The sequence below is a fragment of the Zingiber officinale genome, chromosome 3A (assembly GCF_018446385.1).
Source record: "Zingiber officinale cultivar Zhangliang chromosome 3A, Zo_v1.1, whole genome shotgun sequence".
Lineage (NCBI taxonomy): Eukaryota > Viridiplantae > Streptophyta > Magnoliopsida > Zingiberales > Zingiberaceae > Zingiber > Zingiber officinale.
Window position 1 is genome coordinate 19574215 of NC_055990.1, and position 20056 is coordinate 19594270.

A 20056-nucleotide genomic window follows, 5' to 3' on the forward strand; every position below is an offset into this window, starting at 1 on the left:
GTAATGTGCCGCTCGAGGCGCTGGACTATGTGCGATAAGACGAGAGGATGATGATCGATCTTGGGTCAGAATCGAGTCCGACATCGCCTCGAGTCGGATAATAAGGTCCGGAGCAAAACTGGGTGCTACACCGGAGTACTCTGTCCAAGCATGCCAATGCCGCGAGGGAGCTACCTCCTAGGAAGATTGGGCCGCCTCCTCGATATGCCTGATCGACTAGGTGCCCTCGACTGACCCTCCGGAGGCCGAGCCTTCACCGACAATCTCGGCTCTGGTGCCTGGCTTGCAATAAAAGCAAACCGAGCAGAGCAAGGGGTGAGGTGATCTGGATCCACATCTCAAACAATGAGTATCACCGGGTGGTTGCTTGGCTCGAGAAAACCGGAACGCGTCAAGAAGACCGCCACGATTTGAGGCCTACGAGACGCCCCGGAAGAACTCGACTGACCGTCTGCGACTACTCGAGGCCACCTGCCGCCGAGTCTCGGACCGCCCGATGTCGACCCGTATGCTTTCTTTCCTGTCCGGATATGCCGTCTGCCGAGCTAACTCTATCATCAAAGCTCGATTCAATGCATCGAGTAAGATGTAATCCCTAATCCGCAAGTCGTATATGCGAGATAACCATCCAATCCTCGATAAAGATCGAGTTACGTCCTCCGAACTAACTCGACAAAACCGAGCCAACCAAGGAATTTCAGATTATACTCGGTCCATCGAGCGCTTATTCGCCTCGACTCATAAAATCTCGTGAGACATCCGATAGGATGGAAAGAAACAGCCTCAAAAGCCTCTCGAACTCGGTCCATGTGACGTGCGCTCATCAATAATAGAACGCTGACCCACCGGACATTAGCTTCATCCCGTAAATGATAAGCAGCCAGCTTTCTCCCACTCGGAGCAAGCCATATAGAAGAAAGTCTGCTCCATAGTCTCTATCCATGATAGAGCCATACTCGGATCGAGATCTCCGCGGAAAAGAGTGAAACGAGTCTTCATCGACTCAGCCAGTGCTGGAATCCTAGCTCGTGCAGTGACAATATCAGTGAGCTGTGTCGGGACGGCTGCAGGAACTGGCGGAAACACTGGAGCTGATACTACAGGTGGTACCGCGGAATATACCGGAGGAGGAACTCCCGGTGCTGCTGTATATACCGGAGCATAAGCCGTCGGTGGTACTGCCTGGGGGACAAACGTGGTGGCAGCTGGAGGTACGGGAAAAAGTACGGATGTGGAGCAATTCTTTGAGGCACCGGAGGTACAAAGCATCGTGCCCTGCACTGTAGGTCCAAGTGGCGGTGGTCCCGAATACACCGTAGGTCGCTACTGGAGCGTACGGGTCCTGCACACCAATGGTACTCGATGGTACTGTAAGCGGGTAGGCGTGGATACCGGTGTGGCCAAAGTAGGTATTTCTACAGGAGCTATCGGGATTTGAGAGCCCGATGCTCCCGCTGCATCCTCTGTCCCTGACCGACAGGCTCACTAACAATGGGCATCTCTGGCATATCCAGAGATTCCGTGCGCGGTCGTCCAGCACCACGTCTCGCAGGAATACGAGTAGATCGTCTCATATCTGTTAAATTAAATTACAGATATCAATACCAATATAACCAACACAAAATAACAACATACCTATTTGTCATCTGGAGATGTGCTGTCCAGTCCCCAATTTGACCTCAAAATTCGAACGATAATCCGAAATCCAAATCCAAACATAACCATATCGAAAATCCGAAAATGCCCGGTTTGACTAAACTGCTAACCCAAATATCACGAATACCCACAACCAGATCCGATAAATCTCCGAAACCAAAAGTGTATCCATAACTCGCTCGATACCAATAAATTGGTATCAGATAAATCCCAAAAATCCAAAATACGAAACAAAAGATCGTATAACCTGGCTCTGATACCACTAAATTGTCACGCCCCCAGAAGAGTCCCTGTTCGAGAAAATTTCGGCAGCATCTCCCCTGTACAGCGGACAATCAAAATTTTCTACAAGCACTAAATACTCAGCCACAGGCGGCTGGAATAATAACAGTAATAAAAATCAATCACCACGCAGTTTATATATATATATTCAGCCTCTGGCTGACACAACCACGCAGTAATAATACTCTGACTCGAAATCAACCCTACTCAACTACACTCGTAAAGCCCAAATCCGATTTTTCTTACCTCTTCTGCCGTTCAGGCAGGCATGTAGTAGAGTAAATCCAAATCATACGAAAAGTTCATCCAACGGAAAGATTCCATACAATATCCATATGTAAGTCCAAAACAAAACTAACATAAAGTCTGATAGCGAAAAGCTAAAATGAAACAACTCAAAAACCAGCAGCAGAGTAGCACTACGTGCAGTGGGGACTAGCGACTGGAACTCCCTCCTGACAGCATCAACCTGAAAATAACAACAATGGAGGCGGGGTGAGTCCAACACTCAGCAGGTACAGTTGATATGCAAAGTAAAGAAACAACACCTAGCACTAATCATGCGTACAGTCTCCTGATAAGAAAGATAAGAATGCATCTGAAATAAACAGGAGAATACTGTACTAACCAGGTCCTGAGTATAAGGTCAAACAGTTCGAGGCATAAGGAATCCTGTATGCATGTCAAACAATATGCAGCATATAAATGCAGCAAACACAAACACAAGCAATAAATGCATCATGCATATGATGTCAATGATGCGTCCTGGTCACCCCGACACGACGATCATCTCATACAAAAGTGAGGCCGAGTGGGTAGGGTTGTGAACGTGCACTCTGTCGTCACTACTCCCGATGAGTGACCGAGAGGTTGTACGAGTACACCTATCCTCCTACCCCAAATCATAGATGGGGGAGCGCAATGCTCTCAACTCCCGGTACTCAAAGACGGGGAGGAATCCCTGCCGGATAACACGTTGTGTCACACTACCCACGAGCGGACCAACGGTGCCTAACAGAGTCCCTGCTGCAACACACTCATCCTGAATCGACCACTAACTCATGAGTGGTGGTGTGTGCAGATCCATGTAACTGGCGATGTGCTCAACAATAATGGAGCGGACTATCGCACAGCATGCAATCATGCAAATGATGCATGGCAATAACCATATAAACATCCTGACCTAATCCATATATATAGAAAAGTGCACCCTAGGTCAACGAATCATATCGAATCAAAGGTACACAGAAGGTATAAAAACCTAGGTCCTGAACATGGTCAAGCATGGCATATCACTACCCCTATAAGCATGTACAAACAGGTAAAATATACCTGAGATGCAAAACCAATCAATCAATCAAGCATGTAAGATTTGGGTAGTGATTAACCGAAACAGATAAGAAACACAATTAATGCAACATGTTAATTTAATTACTAAGCATATCAAATGACATAAGTCAAAAGTACCCGCCTCCAATAGGAATGTCCAAATCCGACATCGAGATACTCGTCTCGCGTCAAAATCCTGTATCCAATAAATACATTTTTATTTAGCTAAAATTTGAATGAATTGCTAAATAAACCCTTAAAACCATTTAGGGCAAAACCCTAAATAATAATCATCAACTTATCTAAATAAAGTCTAACGATAAATTAGGGTTAGTTACCTAATCCCCAATCCACCATTAGATCAATTCCAAACTACCTAATCCTATCTATCAATCAGCAACAACATGATTAAAGTAAAACCCTAAACCTTACCTCAGTTCACAATCCAAATGACTGCGGTGAAAGGTTGCTTGCTGCTGAAAAATCCTCCACACTACCAGGATCAAAATAAAATCCACAACAACAATTAAATACCTTATAATATCAATTAGGGCAGCACCCAATACTCTGTAAATCTGAGCCTCCAACCAAAAATACCTAAATTTCCTTACCTATCTTCTGAATTCCGGCAATCTAGGGCAAAGTGGCCGGCTGCCGGCAGTGCAAGGGCACAACTTTAGCAGGGCTCGGCTAGGGCAGAAGCTCTGCTCGACGATCGGAGGGAAAGCTCTAGGGCTGAGGAAGGCCGGCGGCAGCGCTGCTCGCACAGAGAAGTCGGACTTGGGAGAAAGGAGGAAGATGACCGGCGCTGCTCTGTGCGTCGCCGACGGCAGTGGCTCGGCGTCGGGTGGCTAGGGCAAGCAGAGAAGAGGAGTTTGGCTCGGGCAGGCGGTCGGGCGGCGGTGCTAGGGCTCCAGCAGAGGAGAGGAGGAGAGGGAGAAGAAGTGGCCGGCGTTTTGTGCTCTCGGAGAGGTGGAATCGCCGGCCGACGGTTAGGGCAGAGAGTGGGCGCGGCGGCAGAGAAGAGGAGAAGAGCGGATGAGGGCAGGGGGGTTTCGGCGAGGAAGTGAGGAATAAAGGAAAAAGAATTAAAAGAAAAGGAATTTAAAAAGAAAAGTAAAAATCAACTTTTCCTCACTTAAATGGGGTAACCCAAACAGACTTTTCTGGGCCCCGTTTTTATCCCCGTTAACTCGTCCGTACGAGCTCCGAAAAATTCCCGAAAAATATCCAAAAAATTCCGGAAAATTCCCTTATTCATATTCGCCTATTTCCGGTATTTTACAATTGTAATTGTCCACATTCACTCTCAATATCGATGAAAGTTTGATCCACACGCACTTAAGTGCATTTTCTTGAAATTTTCAGCCAACAAAAAGGGTTATAAGTGCTTCTCTCCTGTCACCTAGAAATTTTATCACTCGGTGAATATCACCTTCTTTGAACACATTCCATACTACTCCAATACCATACTTAAGGGGGAAAACAAATTTGAATTGTGGATTAGGGGTCCTTCTTGAACTAATACAACACCTTCTCATGATATAGTGAAAGTCTATGTGAGGAGAAAACATCTTGTGTCTTTGCACGAAACTCAGCCGTATCATGAATCAACTTGAGGCCAAGTTGAACCTGAAAAGCAGCAAGATCTAATAGAACCAGTTCCATAGATAGATCCCACATTGGACTAGCCTATTACTCATAGAAAAGGTATTAGATCTTGTATTCTTCATCTGATGCACAACTATATGTCCTACTCATGTCTATCTCTAGGGTGCCAAGCATTTGTGACATCACTTGATAAGATCAGTATTCCTAATTTTGTATATGAAGCTCTAAAAGTTACTAAATGGCACAAAGCAATCCTAGAGGAATACACAAACTTAGACACTATCTTAGCTACCTCAAGGGAAAATAATTGTCAAATGTAAGTGGATTGTTTCAGTCAAGCAGAACCCAAATGGAAGTATAAATAGATACAAGGCTCAACTAGTGGTAAAAGGTTATACCCAATCCGATGGGATTGACTATCAAAAGACCTTTGTACCAGTTACAAAACTCAATGTATCCAGGTATTACTATTTATTATTGCTAAATTAGATTGGCCCTTCATCCAATTAGATGTGAAGAATGCCTTTCTAAATGGAGATCTTATGGAAGAAGTTTATATGGATGTCCTTGTAGGATTTGAGACAAATAGTACAAAAGGAAAAGTCTGCAAACTAAGGAGTGCCTTGTATGGGCTCAAACAATCAACCAAAGCTTGGTTTGACAGATTTACTAAAGTCCTTAAAGGAGATGACTACTTCGAGTCTCAAGTTAATCACACGCTATTTGAGAAACATTTTCCATGTGGAAAAATCTTAGTACTAACTGTATATGTTGATGATATTATCTTCACAGAAAACTATGAACCAAAAATTAAAAGGCTTAAGTCACTCATATCTAAGGAGTTTGAAATCAAGGATCTAGGATAACTCAAATACTTCTTGGGAATGGAGATAGCTAGAAGTCACAAAGGAATCTTTATGTATTAAAGTAAGTATGTTTTGACCTACTACAAGAAACTAGGTTGAGTGGATGTAAGGAAGTTTGTATACTTATGGATCCTAATACCAAGTTAAGGTCTTAAACTGATGAAATGGAAGCTAATAAAGGAATATCAACGATTGGTAGGCAAACTTACCTACCTAACTCACACTCATCTAGATATAAATTTTGTTATCAACTACATTAGCCAACTAATGGAAAATCCTTTAGTTGATCACATGGATGCTATGATTGGAATATTGAGATATCTAAAAAGAGACCCAAGAAAAGGACTTATGTTTAGAAAGATAGACAGACGAACCTTGGAGGTTTACATTGATACTGACTAGATAGGTTCACCTAGTGACCGACAGGGCTGATAATCCTACACTGATTTGTTTTAGTTTGTCTTAGTTACCAGTGACAACATGGAGATCACATCACCGTCCTTGGTAGCCTTTGACAACTAGAAGAAATTCAATTCTGTGTCCTTCCATGATATGCATATTAGGAGAGTACATCGTCATCCTAATCTTACCTAGAAATCAAGTTCGTTACAATGTATAACGTTAAATGTAAAGTGACAAATATGGTGTAGTTCTAACTATTGTTTAGGCATCCCCGATTAGCGATGCCCTATGTGTTATGATGGCTAAAGGACTGAAAGAATTTTAGGGCTTCCTAAGAGGGAACGTGGATGGAAAAATAGCCCTAGTGCAGCAATGTGAATCTAACTTTGGGATCCAATTCTTAATTAATAATTCCACCATTTATTTTAAGAGATTGACCCAAATAATTATGTGAATCATGCTGAGATGAATTGGTAATGAATTGCTTGGAAGGGGCCATGGTTACTTCTCCTGATCAAGATAACTCCTCTTTCTTCCATGAGAGAATGACCGAAGATTGATCAATTTGATATTTTGCTAAAATCCTAAAATTTGAAGGATATATACTTCCATGGATCTAACCAAGTCAGCTTCATCTTTAGTTGTTAAGTTAGTCGATTGAGTTGGATAGTCCAATCTAATTTTAAAAACACAACACTAACTATGTCCAATAGTCCAATCTATCAAGTTCTACAAAGATCACTTATTCGTTTTTGGATAAAAAATGGGGTGAAGTTAGTCGATTGAGTTGGATAGTCCAATCTAATTTTAAAAACACAACACTAACTATGTCCAATAGTCCAATCTATCAAGTTCTACAAAGATCACTTATTCTTTTTTGGATAAAAAATGGGGTGTTGCGAGAATCGAACTCGCGACCTCTCGCACCCAAAGCGAGAATCATACCACTAGACCAAACACCCATTTACAAAAATTTTTATTCATTGTAGTTAAAGGTGATTACGTTCAAATAAAAAATAAGAAAAAAAATGTCTGCCATGGAAGAATTAAGTGTGAGGCTAATGATTTGTCGTTTGGTTACCTTATGGGGATGAATTGAAATCCACCAAATTCTGAGTTGGTTGGTGTGAGCTCATAAACCTCTGCCATGCTCAATATATGTCACCATGAATTGAGCTACAACACTAAATGAATTTTAAATTAGGACTTTGATACATATAAAAAAGGGAATCAACAACCAAATTCATCTCTTCTTATTGAAAATTTTCAAATATAAAATTGATTTGAAAAGGGGGGTTTAAAAAAATAGAGGAGGAGAAGAAAGAAAGATATTGGAGCTCTGAGGATTCTCGGGTGAATGTGGACATCAAGACATGAAAAAGATGCATCTACTTCTCTTTCTGTCAGATTTCATTTTTTTTCTTCTATTTTCTATTGCAAAGACATAGTTTTAGATATCAGTCTATGTCATTCTATGAAGTTGTTCTACTATTTTCTACCTTGCTACTCAACCTTCTTTTTTAGTGCCTCAATGGGACCATCAGCTCTGAGTCAAGTCCTGCAAATTGTGAAAAAATAATCAAAAGTCTTGTGTTTTTTCCAAGAATATAGATGTCTGGCGCATTTGTTTAGTAGACATATAGATTTTTCAACAATCATGAGAGACTAAAATCTATGTAGCCGAACTCAAATAGTTTGAAACTTATGCAGCGCCACAATGACATGATGATTTTCAATAGTTTCTCCTACCATTACAACAAATATTAACCTGATAAAGTAGATAACTTTGCTTCCTTATCCCATTAAAAATTTATGATAGGAAAGGTAAAACCAAGATCTAAAGAATATGTGACATGGTCATACTCATGGGGCCGCTGAACCTAACAATCAATACAAAAAACAACTTTTTAGGGACGAATTTGTTAAAAAAATTCATCGCAAAAAATTTTGCGACGAATTTTGGAATGAAAATATGTTCATTCCAAAAATGCCATTGCTAAATTTTGCGACGAATAAATAATTTCCGTTGGAAATTTTTGCGACAAATTTTGTCGCAGAATTTGTTGCAAATTTGCAACAAACGTTAGTTCTTCGCAAATTTCATAATCTTAAATCTACAACAAACATAAATTTCATCCCAAATTTGCAACAAATTTTTTCATCGCAAAAAACATTGCATAATTGCAAATAACCATGATAAAAAAATCCTATTTTCGTCATAAATTTGCGACAAAAATAGATTTTCATTGCAAAACTACAACAAATTCGTAAATCTATCACGAATATGGATTCGTTGCAAATCTGCAACGAATCTTGATTCGTCCCTGATTTGCGACAAATCTAGATTCGTCCCAGATTTGCGACAAATCCGAATTTGTCTTAGAAAATGCCACTTTTTTCACTATAAAGCTTGGACATTTTATAAATTTGAAACGAATTTTGGGACGAATCTAGATTCGTTGCAAGAGTTGTTCCTTTTGCGACGAAAAACTAATTTTTGACCCAAATCTGCGACGAATTTTGTGACGAATCCTGATTCGTCACAAAAATTAATCCTTTTCCATATGAATCTCGACCAGATTTGCGATGAAAAATTATTTTTTGTCTCAAATCTACGACAAATTTTGGGATGAATCATGATTCGTCGCTTATTTGGGACGAAATCATATTTGTTGCAAATTTGCAACGAATCCTGATTTGTCACAAAATTATGATAATTTTGTGACAAAAAAAATTGTCACAAAATTTGTCCCTAAAAAAAATATTTCTAGAATATTTCTTTTTTTTTTTTTTACTTTTATCTTATTTACAATAATAGATACAACATCTTCAACAAAATAATATCCAACACATCCATATCCAATATCCAAACAAATCATCCCAAAACTAAACATAGTCATATCCAACATCCAAACAAATTATCCCCAAACTAAACACATCATATTCATATATACAAATAACCAAAATCCAAACAACAACAAGTTCGACAAATCATAATATCTAAACATGAAAGTTCTATCATAATCCAAACAACAAAAGTAACAAGGCATCCAAAGCAAAAAAAAAATAAAAAATAAAAATCATCACATCTCAGGAGCTTTGGTCGCCTTCCATGCTTCTTTTCCTACATTAAATTACAAACAAACAATAAGTAACATTTATAACTTAAAAAATATATCAAACATATTAATGATATATGTATCTAACATTTACATACATGAATAAAATTGTAACTAAGATTGTTTGTCAGGACATGCAAAGTATCACCATGACATAAAATGCAAAGTATCAAGGTGAAATTAAAGTTGTTTACAATTCATATCCTTTGTTTAAAACTCATGTTTCTAGTTAATGTTTTGTTTCATATTTCTTGTAGAGAGTTGTAATACCTACTAATGCCAAACTCATAATATTGTTTTGAATATATTTTTTGTATAGTTATGACATATGATGTACATGTAAAAATATACCAAACATGACATAACATGCAAAGTATTTAGGTAAAATAAAAATATAGCATCAACTATAACTGTTAGCAATTCGAGCCGCAAAAACAACTTTTTACGTTGCAGAAACCCCAAAGCTAGCCACGGATCCGTGCGAAGATAAATAAAAATTATACATGTACATGTTTGTCTACACTAGATCTACAGATCTACATAAAAAAGAAGTATACCCTTGTAGCGATGTCCTTCGCTTATTCCGCTCGTCCAAATAGTTGCCGGATCTCATAGAGTGTCAAGTGTACACTCCTCTACACATATCCACACGAATAAAAGGTGGAGAGAACCACTTAGAGTGTGCTAGCACCCTTGAGAGGTCTCGACAATGGAGGAGAAGGAGAGCAAAAGAAGAGAGGAAGAGGAAGAAGAAGCCTTGAATGAGAATTCACTCACCACTAATGTGGCTGGCCACTTAATGGAGGTTTTATACCTCTATGTAATACCAAGAGTCATGGATCTTGGTCTTCCTCATGAGGTGACACATAATGATGTAGCTTTGATGATGTGGAACACCATCATTGGCCGACCCATGCGAAGTCACCATGACGTGGCTATGGTCTGATTGAGCCATGTGGGTACAATAGTGACCTCGAACAAAGAAAGTGGATATGTTCGGATCAAGAAGACCAGACACCAGACAGGAAGTCCTAGTTGCGGCTAGGCAAGGAAGTCCTAGTAGGTCGGGTGGACCGAGGGGCAGGAAGACCTGGTGGGTCGAGGATCGAACATGGGAAGCCTGTGATCCTTTGTTTGAGGGGGGGGGGGGGATTGTTGGCGTTGCAAGGTTGCAAACATAGTCCCACATTGAAAACACATGGGAAAGATCATGCGTTTATAAAGAGAAAGATATCTCCATTGACATGAGGCCTTTTGGGGAGAGCCCAAGAGCAAAGCCATGAGGGCCTAGGCCCAAAGTGGACAATATCATGCCATTGTGGAGATATCTAAATTCTTTTCGATCCAACATGGGGACCCTCTCCTATTCCTACAAAAGGGGGGTCAAGGTATTATGTTTCGTTTATTGATGATTGCACTCGTTACTCTTAGGTCTATCTTATGAAACACAGGTCTGATTATCTTACAATTTTCAACAACTTTAAAGCTCTTATGAAAACTCAACATTCTAGTCTCATAAAATGTTTTCATTGTGATTTGGGGGATGAATACACTTTGAATCAATTTTTATATTTACTTGCTTCTGATGGTACTATTCATCAAATCTCGTGTACAGATACTCCTGAATAAAATGGCGTGGTTGAATGAAAACATAGACATCTTGTTGAAATAACCCGTTCATTTTTATTATCTGCCAGTGTTCCTAGTACCTTTTGGGGGGAAGCAATCCTTACCGCTGCTCATGTCATTAATAGAATTCCAACCTCACACAGTTCAGGTTTGTCACCTTTTGAAAAATTGTATGGGTATACTCCTGTCTATTCCTCTTTGCGTGTTTTTGGTTGTACATGCTTTGTCATTCGTTCACATGCAGAGCGTAATAAGTTAGCCACTCGGTCTGCTCTTTGTGTCTTTCTGGGTTATGATGTTAGTCAAAAAAGATATTGTTCCTTTGATCCTGTTAGTCAAAAATTGTATGTCTCTCGTCATGTTATGTTTCTTGAGCATATTCCATTCTTTTCTATTCCGGCTAGTTCGCGTAATATGACAAAGTCAGATCTGCTTTGCATTGATCCTTTCAATACCGATACTGAGAAAGATTCACCCATAAATCCTATTGGTAGTTCAACTGAATCTGGTACTTTGGTTCCCGAGATATCCGCTCCACATGTTCCTCCTTCTGCCACTGCCCAATTATCTCCTGAGGTTACGGATGATCCTTCTCCCCACCGTCGTCAATTCACTCGTGTTCATAAATCTACAAAACTACCAGATTTTGCTTACTCTTGTTATTCTTGTTCTTTTGCTTCATTTGTTACATCTATTCATTGTCTTTCTAAGCCCGAATCCTATAGAGAAGTTGTTTGTAACCTACTTTGGCAGAGTGCTATGGCTGAGGAACTAACTGCTTTGCATCAGAGTCATACATGGGATTTCGTTCCATTACCACTAGGAAAACATACTATTGGTTATCGTTGGGTATATAAGATCAAGAGTAAATCTGATGGATCTATCGAATGATACAAAGCTCGTCTTGTTGCTAAATGTTATTCTCAAGAGTATGACATGGATTATGAAGAAACATTTGTTCTTGTTGCAAAAATGACAACTGTTCATACTCTAATTCTTGTTGCTTTTGTTTGTCGTTGGAGAATATCTCAAATGGATATCAAGATGCATTTCTAAATGGTGATCTTCATGAAGAGATGTCAAGATGCATTTCTAAATGGTGATCTTCATGAAGAAGTTTATATGACATCTCCTCCTGGCATTTCACACAAACCTGGTGAAATTTGCAGACTTCGTAAAGTGCTTTATGGTCTCAACAAGCACCTCGTGCTTGGTTTGAGAAGTTCTCTACAGTGATTACTTCGTCTGGTTTTCATCCCAGTAATCATGATTCAGTATTGTTTGTCAGATGTACGAGTGCAGGTCGTATTCTTTTATCATTATATGTTGATGACATGATTGTTACTGGTGATGATTCTGATGGAATTGCTTCCTTAAAGTCTGAGTTAGCTCATTGTTTTGTTATGAAAGACTTGGGTATACTACGCTACTTTTTAGCCATTGAGGTTGCTTATTCCCCGAAGGTTATCTTTTATCTCAGTCAAAGTATATATCTGATCTATTTGAGCTTGCTCGTCTTACTGATAATAGAATTGTTGATACTCGTATTGAGACTAATGCTCGATATTATCCATCTGATGGCTCACGTTTGTCGGATCCTAGTTTCTACAGAACTATTGTTGGAAGCTTGATTTATCTCACCGTGACTTGTCCAGATATTGCGTATGATGTTCATATGGTTAGTCAATTTGTCGCTACACCAACTACAGTTCTTTGGGTTGCTGTTCTTCGTATTCTCAGGTATCTTCGGGGCACTCAATTTCAAAGCCTTTTATTTCCTTCTACCTCATCTCTTGAGCTGCGTGCATACTCTGATGCGGATTGGGCTGGTGATCTTATGGATCGCAAATCTACCACTAACTTCTGTATTTTTCTTGATGATTTCCTCATTTCTTGGAAGAGTAAAAAGCAAGATGTTATTTCTAGATCTTCCACAGAAGCTGAGTATCGTGTCATGACCTCAACTACTTGTGAGATAGTTTGATTGCGTTGGTTGCGTTGGTTGCTTACGGAATGGGTGTCTCTCTTCATCAACCTATTCCATTATATTGTGATAATCAGAGTGCTATTCAAATTACACACAATTCAATTTTTCATGAGCGGACGAAATATATTGAAATTGATTGTCACATTACTCGTCACCATCTTCATATTGGTACCATCACATTGTCTTTTATTCCTTCAAAGCTACAGATTATTGATATATTTACGAAGGTACATTCCACTTCACGTTTTCATTTCTTATTTGACAAATTCTCAATATTTCTAGTTGTAGCATCGTGAGTTTGAGGGGAGATGTTATATTATATATTTATTTGTTTATAATTTTTAGGAAAATTTAGACTTTTTATTTTTATTTTTATAGAGTTTATAATTTCTTAATTTAATTATATAAGATTTTATATTTTGTATCCATTTTTAGATATAAATGATTAATTTTTTTCTTATATAATACTGTTGCTATTAGTAGGGGGCAAAAACAAAAGTGAATAAGCTCACTTTACAGCCGGTCAATTCCAAAGTCAATGTGAAAAAGTGAAATCCGCACTGTTGCTACTACTGCTACTAGTAGATAGATTGATGGGACTTAACGTCTTGAGACAAGGATGGAGCTATGGGTGAGCTGTCAAAGTGAGAACAGCATGGATTGGGAGCAAGACTGGCGCGCCGGGAAAAACAAAAATAGAGGACCGACAACAAAGGTAAACTCAGGCTAGAATAGTAAGAAAAGACAGATTCCCCTCATCATATTTGCCGTGCAAGGATCGAAATGAGGATTCAATAATCAAATCCTACAAGGACGACAATGGGATTCAATTGATTTTCATCCACAGAAATTGTGGCTGTACGTGATTCTAGAGGAAGGCTTAACTCGACTCATTCTTTCTTTTTGGAAAAAAAGCTATCATCTGGTCCAAAATAATTCAGAAAAGAATTCAAAAATCAATCTATCAACTCCTAATCTTGTTATTTATTGTACATTCTCCAAAGTAAAGTCTAGATAAAAAACACAAGAGAAGAACATAGACAAGCTAAACCTTCCGTCCCAGTGTTCTTCATTGTAAGCAAACCTTGGCTGACAGCACGTACCAAAACAGATTATTGCCATACATTTACCTTGTGTCCTACAACAGGGTGAGCAGACGTAATAGAATCGTAGTTATCTAAGTCAACCAAATTCTTATAACTTCACCAAAAGTTAAAGAGTTCATAGAACTGTTAGAAAGGATTTGATCTTATCATTTTGTGTCATAAATAAGAAATGATTTCACATTCTATATCAATATATATAACCCTAAACTTGTTGGATTATGAATTGTGTTGTTTTCAATTGAACTGGTTAAGAATCCAATACCAGAGGCATTTGTGATTCAAGGAATGATCTAACTCCTACAGTGATATGTTTTAGTTTGTCTTACTACCCAAGCGACAACGTGGAGATCACATCACTATCCTTGGTGGCATTCTATCTATTGATCCGATAGGACAAATAATTTACTTAGCCTTTGGCAACTTACAACTTGAAGAAAATCGCTGCTACGTCCTTCCATGAGATGCATGTGGAGAGTACATCGCCATCTTTTCTTACCTAGAAATCAAGTTCCATGCACCCGACTAGCGATGCCCTATGTGTTAGGATGGCTAAAAGAATTTTAGGACTTTCTAAGAGGGAACAAGGATGGAAAGATAGCTCTCATGCTCTTCTACGAGAGAATGACTTGAGATTGATCAATTTGATACAATTGATATTTTTGTTAAAATCCTAAAATTCGAAGGATATATACTTCCATGGATCTAATGGTCTTTAGTTGTTGACTTAGTCAATTGAGTTGGCTCATCCAATCTAATTTTAAAAACACAGCACTAACTATGTCCAATCAAGTTTTACAAAGATCCTCGAAAGTACTCATTCATTTTTGGATGAAAAAAGGGGTGTTGCGAGAATCGACCTCACGACCTCTCGCACCCAAAATGAGAATCATACCACTAGACCAAACACCCACTGTTGAGCAATTATCATTGTAGCAACTCATGAGAAGTAGCTTTCACTTGCATGAATCATGGTGATTCCTCCTCCACCATGTTGGTGTTTACCACAAATACTTAATTGGCAAACAACTATGGGGAAAGGAAAGGAAAGGGGAGACAAAAATGAAGAGGCAAACAACAAACAAAAAATAAGAAAACAAATGTGTTTACCATGGAGGAATTAAGTGTGAGGCTAATGATTTGTGGTTTAGTTTCCTTGTGGGCATGAATTGAAATCTATCAAATTCTGAGTTACTTGGTGTGAGCTCATAAACCTCTGCTATGTTCAATACATGTCACCATAAATTGAGCTACAACACAAAATAAATCTTAAATCAGGACTTTGATACATATAGAAAAGGGAATTAGCAACTAAAGTCATATTTTCTTATTAAATTCAAGCGAGACAACTTGTTATGTTATCCCTATTTCATAAGGATGTATTCCTTGTTATTTATTTCCTAGATTAGATTGTAATTAATTCATATTTATCATATCCGTCATTTTAATAAATTTATCTTTGTATATAAGGAGGATCATCCTATCAAAGAAAGTGACACAATTTTTGTCAAACTACATAATAGTAGAGCAAAAACCCTAACCAGAGAAACCCTAGTATGAGATCTCCTTCTTTGCTAGAATCTCTTTTCTTGGCCTCTCTCCACTACCGCCACAGAAACCCTAGCAGCGAGTTCTTCCTCCAACCTCAAGATAAAGTTGCATGATTGTTGGTTCTTCCACTAGCAACAACAACGTCTATCTCCATTCCGACATCATCAACAACAAACAAAGCAGTCAACTTCCAAGTGTGGCGAGATCATGGTCAACTCTAATTTTTCAGTGCAAGACACGACAGGAACTTCCTCCAGCATGTCTTGCGTCATGTTTTTTTTTCTTCAGAAGGTAGTCTCCTTCCCATCACCACTCAAAAATTTAAGGGTCACAATTATTATCAATGTCGAAAGCTAGGCCATCTCAAAGAACAATGTTGGCAACTCCATGGAAAGCTAGTCGATTGGAAGCTTCCTAGCCGATAGGCAAAGGCACATCATGCATATGCTAAAAATTCAAAAATTATGACTTCTCTTTTCTCCAAAGAGCAGGTTATTTATGTAGAACAATTTGTTTAACAGTTCAAATTTCAACTCGTCAACAAGCAATCCTATGGTAATGAACATAAGCAAGTCCTCCTCTTGGATCATCGATCAGGAGCATCTGAATATATGTCAAATGACAAAATGTTATTCTCAACATTTACATTATGTGGAAAATATCTAATGATGTGTATAGCAAATGACACTTGTACCAAAGCAGCCAAAAAAAAATAGTTAAAATTTTTAGCATTATCAATCTTAATTCTGTGCTTTATGTGCCTGGACTTGCTTATAATCTTGTGCCAGTTAGTAGGATCAACCGAGACCTTAAATATGAAATAAAGTTCAATGATTGTTGTGTTTTTCAGGACTTGAGCACCGAGAAGATGATTGGAAGTGCTAAACTTTGTGTAGGACTTTACCTTCTTGAATCCTCAACTACATATAGCCAGTCTACTGAGTTCAACTGTCAGTCAATCCATAGTTTTAGGTTTATCCAATAATGGAAGTGAAATTATTATGTAACACTATCAATTAGGACATCCAAATTTCAGGTATTTGCAATATCTTTTTTCTTCATTATTTATCAATAAAAGTCCTAATTTCTTTCAGTGTGATGTATGTTAGTATGCTAAACATGTTAGAATTTGAGGGATGTCCTAAGACAATCACCTTACAGTTTTTCTATTTATTTAATAAGTATAGATTCACTATTTGAGTACATATTATATGTCTGATTGTCTTAACTCATTTACTGAATGTCCGTAATATAATTCATAGCATGAGAGAATTTGTGATTGGATTGCAACTAGTTGTTATCTCTACATGTGCAATTATGAATATATTGAAATTTTCCTAGTCGTTGAATTGATGCATTCGGACATCATAAATTCTATAAGACTAGCATGGGTTATACTCCTTGGTTATGCCAAGCAACTATTTTCTCACTAGCTGGAGACATTAGGATGTTGAGAGTTAAATGTGAATGCTGGTTATGGTAACTAGTTCATTGGAGTGACTCGCTAACACTTCATATGGTTCTCTACATGTATATAGATATATCTATGAAGTTCTTATTGCAGCATGAATGCAAGTTTCCTTTGACTTGAGGTATACAAGTCATCTTGGTCATAGAGACTTATATTTTGACATTTTAAGCAAGCATCTCATTGAGGTGTGGATCCAGGATGATTGAGTATAAGTTGAAGTGTCCGAAGGTGTTTGGATACCCCACAAAGGATTCATTGCTCCTTGTGAGGAGACGTATACACTATGGCCACTCGTTAAGATTATTACTCAAAGTCTTTGGCCAAAACATCACATGTTAAGAGTGTGAGACTCTTGTACACATGTACAAGTAATTTGAATCCACAGAACGAGGAAGTATTACTTGGGCTAGGTGTGATGTAGTCAGCATAGTGGAGACAAAACACATAGATCATGTCCTGAACCAAGTGGGTATAAGACGAGTAAAAGGAACGAGGAATGACTCACTATAGCTGCTGAAGGGTTTAGAATTAATTCTAAGATCAATTATGATTTTTTGACTAATTGGGGAGCATGATGTACTACTAGGTGTCACTCATGATCATTCTATAATCAAGTAATTAATTATGAACGACCAAGATAAACTGGGAACTTATTGGGGCACACACACTAATGAGTCTCTAAAAAATGTAAAACAAGTTAAAGAATAGGATTCTTATATCAAGAGATAAATGTTTGGTTGGACCATACATAAAATAAATATGGAAATATTGTCGCAATGGAAGCGCGGATGGGCCACATCTCTTATAAAAGAGTTGGACCATATTTGGTTTAATCATGAATCAGTCATGAACCAACTTGGTTTAATTGTGAACCAAACTGTTAATGGACTAATTTTTAGTTAAGGGATAATGGGTTGGATTTGGGCTTTCTAATCCAACTCATTAATGAGGGCTATCTATTGATATAGTTGAGAGAAGATTATAGACATAAGATCATTAATTGGCTTGTAAGGTTTTTGAAAAACCTTAACCCAATTTCTCTTCTCCTCTCCCTCTCCCTCTCCCCTCTCTCTTCCCGCCGCCAACAACAAGAGGAAACCCATCTTGTTGTCATGACCACCATAAGGGAGAAAACTCTCCCTTGTTTGCTTCTCTTCTTCCTCTTGATCTCTCTTCTTCGCTCATGGCTAGTAACTTCCGAAGGAGAGGTTTGTACTCAAGGAGTTGTCTTGAGGAACTCGGCGCAGATACGAATAGAGGTAATGTTCAACAACGTCACTACGGTTGATGCCCTTCTCGTTACAAGTCATCCGTAAGGTACACTTAGTATAAATTTACTTTCTATAAAAATTTAATTATGCGATTATTTTTGGATATAACAAAACATATCAGACAATAATAATTCCTCATTCATGGGGACAACAAAATATAATAGAAATAATAATTCCTAAATTATGACATCACACGCACCACATGCATACAAGAATATAACAAAACATGCCAGCCACACTTATGCATCTCATCAATATCAACCAACACAACCTTTCTGTAGGACCGTTGGACCGACTAGAAGGGGAGGGTTGAATAGCCCTGTAAAAATCAAAATGAAAACACCCTTCTCGAACTCTTAAACTAACACTTGTAAAATAATCAAAGCAATAAACTAAGATCAGAAAAGAAAACGAGGCACCAGGTTTGACTTGGTTACAACCGGGGGAGGTTGTTAATCCAAGAAAGATGATCGCACTAGAATTTTTCCTTCAGGCGGAGAAGCCTCTTACAAAGTTGAAGTGCACAACAGAAGCTAACTACAGAAAGCGTACAAGTGTTTGAAAGAAATGCGTGAGTTCTGAATTAATTAAAAGCTTCTGGACCAAGGCTATATTTATAGCCTTGGTCGGGGTGCCTGGAAGGGTTCCGGGCGTCCTGGGGGGATAAATTTTATCCCTCAACGTTCAGATCGAGTCAAAGCTCGATCTGCTCAATTTTCAAGGTTCGGGCGCCCGAGAGGGCTTCGGGCGCCCCGGAGCCCAAAGTCAACAGGCGTTGACTTTTTCGTCCGGGACCTCTTCTCTGGTTCAGTCTCGCCTCGGTCCGGTTCTTCCACTCCGGATTCGGTCACTTGGGTGATCTCGGCAATCTGGAAAAAGGCTCACCCGAACCCAACTTCCGGTCTTCTCGAGCGTGCTTCCCTCCGGCTTCTCGTCCCTCAGAATTGCCGCGTGTTTCCTTCTCGTCCGCCAGCGTACTCATCCGCAGTCTTCGTCCCTCGGTCGTCGACCTTCTCGCTAGCTGCGTCTCTTGCTCCCCGAGCAATCTTCCACTCCGGCTTTCGCCCCTCGGAACCACCGCGCACTTCCTTCTCGTCTGCCGGTGTACTCTTCCGCAGCGCCTCGTCCCTCAGACGCACAACGTGCTGTCCTTCTCGCTAGCTGCGTCTTCCGCTCGACTACCTGTGCTCCTAAGCTCCTGCACACTTAGACACAAGGTTAGAAACTCACAGGACCTAACTTAAGTTGTTGATCACACCAAAACAATCTTGGGGTTCCAACAATCTCCCCCTTTTTGGTGTGATCAACCCAAGTTAAGCTAGGGTTAAAATAGACATTAAATAAAATTAAGTAAATTAAGCTAATTTGTAATTTAAGTGCAAAAATAAAATAAGTTAATATTTTGGTCTACCTCCCCTAGACTTATACTAATACTTCTCCCCATTTGATCACAAAAAAAATGGGGTTCCAAAACAATCTAAGGGTTAAACATTTTGAAAAATTTCTAAGTAATTTGAGCATAAATTTCTAATTTTAAAAAATATTTTAACTTAAGAGAAACATGAAAAAAATTCTATGTAAAGATTATTTTTGAAAGAAAATTTTCTAATTTAATTATTTGAGAATTTTTAAGAAAAATTTTTCTAAGTAAAGAAAATGACTTAGTCAACTTAAAAAATTTAAGTAAGTAAATTTCTAAATTAAAAAAAAAATGTTTGAAAAACTTTGAAAGCATTAAGTAATTCTAATTTTAATGCTTTGACAGAAAGTTAATTTAAC

At 38.7% G+C, this 20056-nt stretch overlaps 1 non-coding gene across 1 annotated transcript; it reads right to left on the reverse strand.

Moving 5' to 3' along the window:
- Window positions 1-7036: 7036 nt before the first annotated feature.
- On the reverse strand, window positions 7037-7108 carry TRNAP-UGG. Its single transcript has one exon. It is a non-coding gene; the product is annotated as a tRNA-Pro (tRNA).
- Window positions 7109-20056: the final 12948 nt, after the last annotated feature.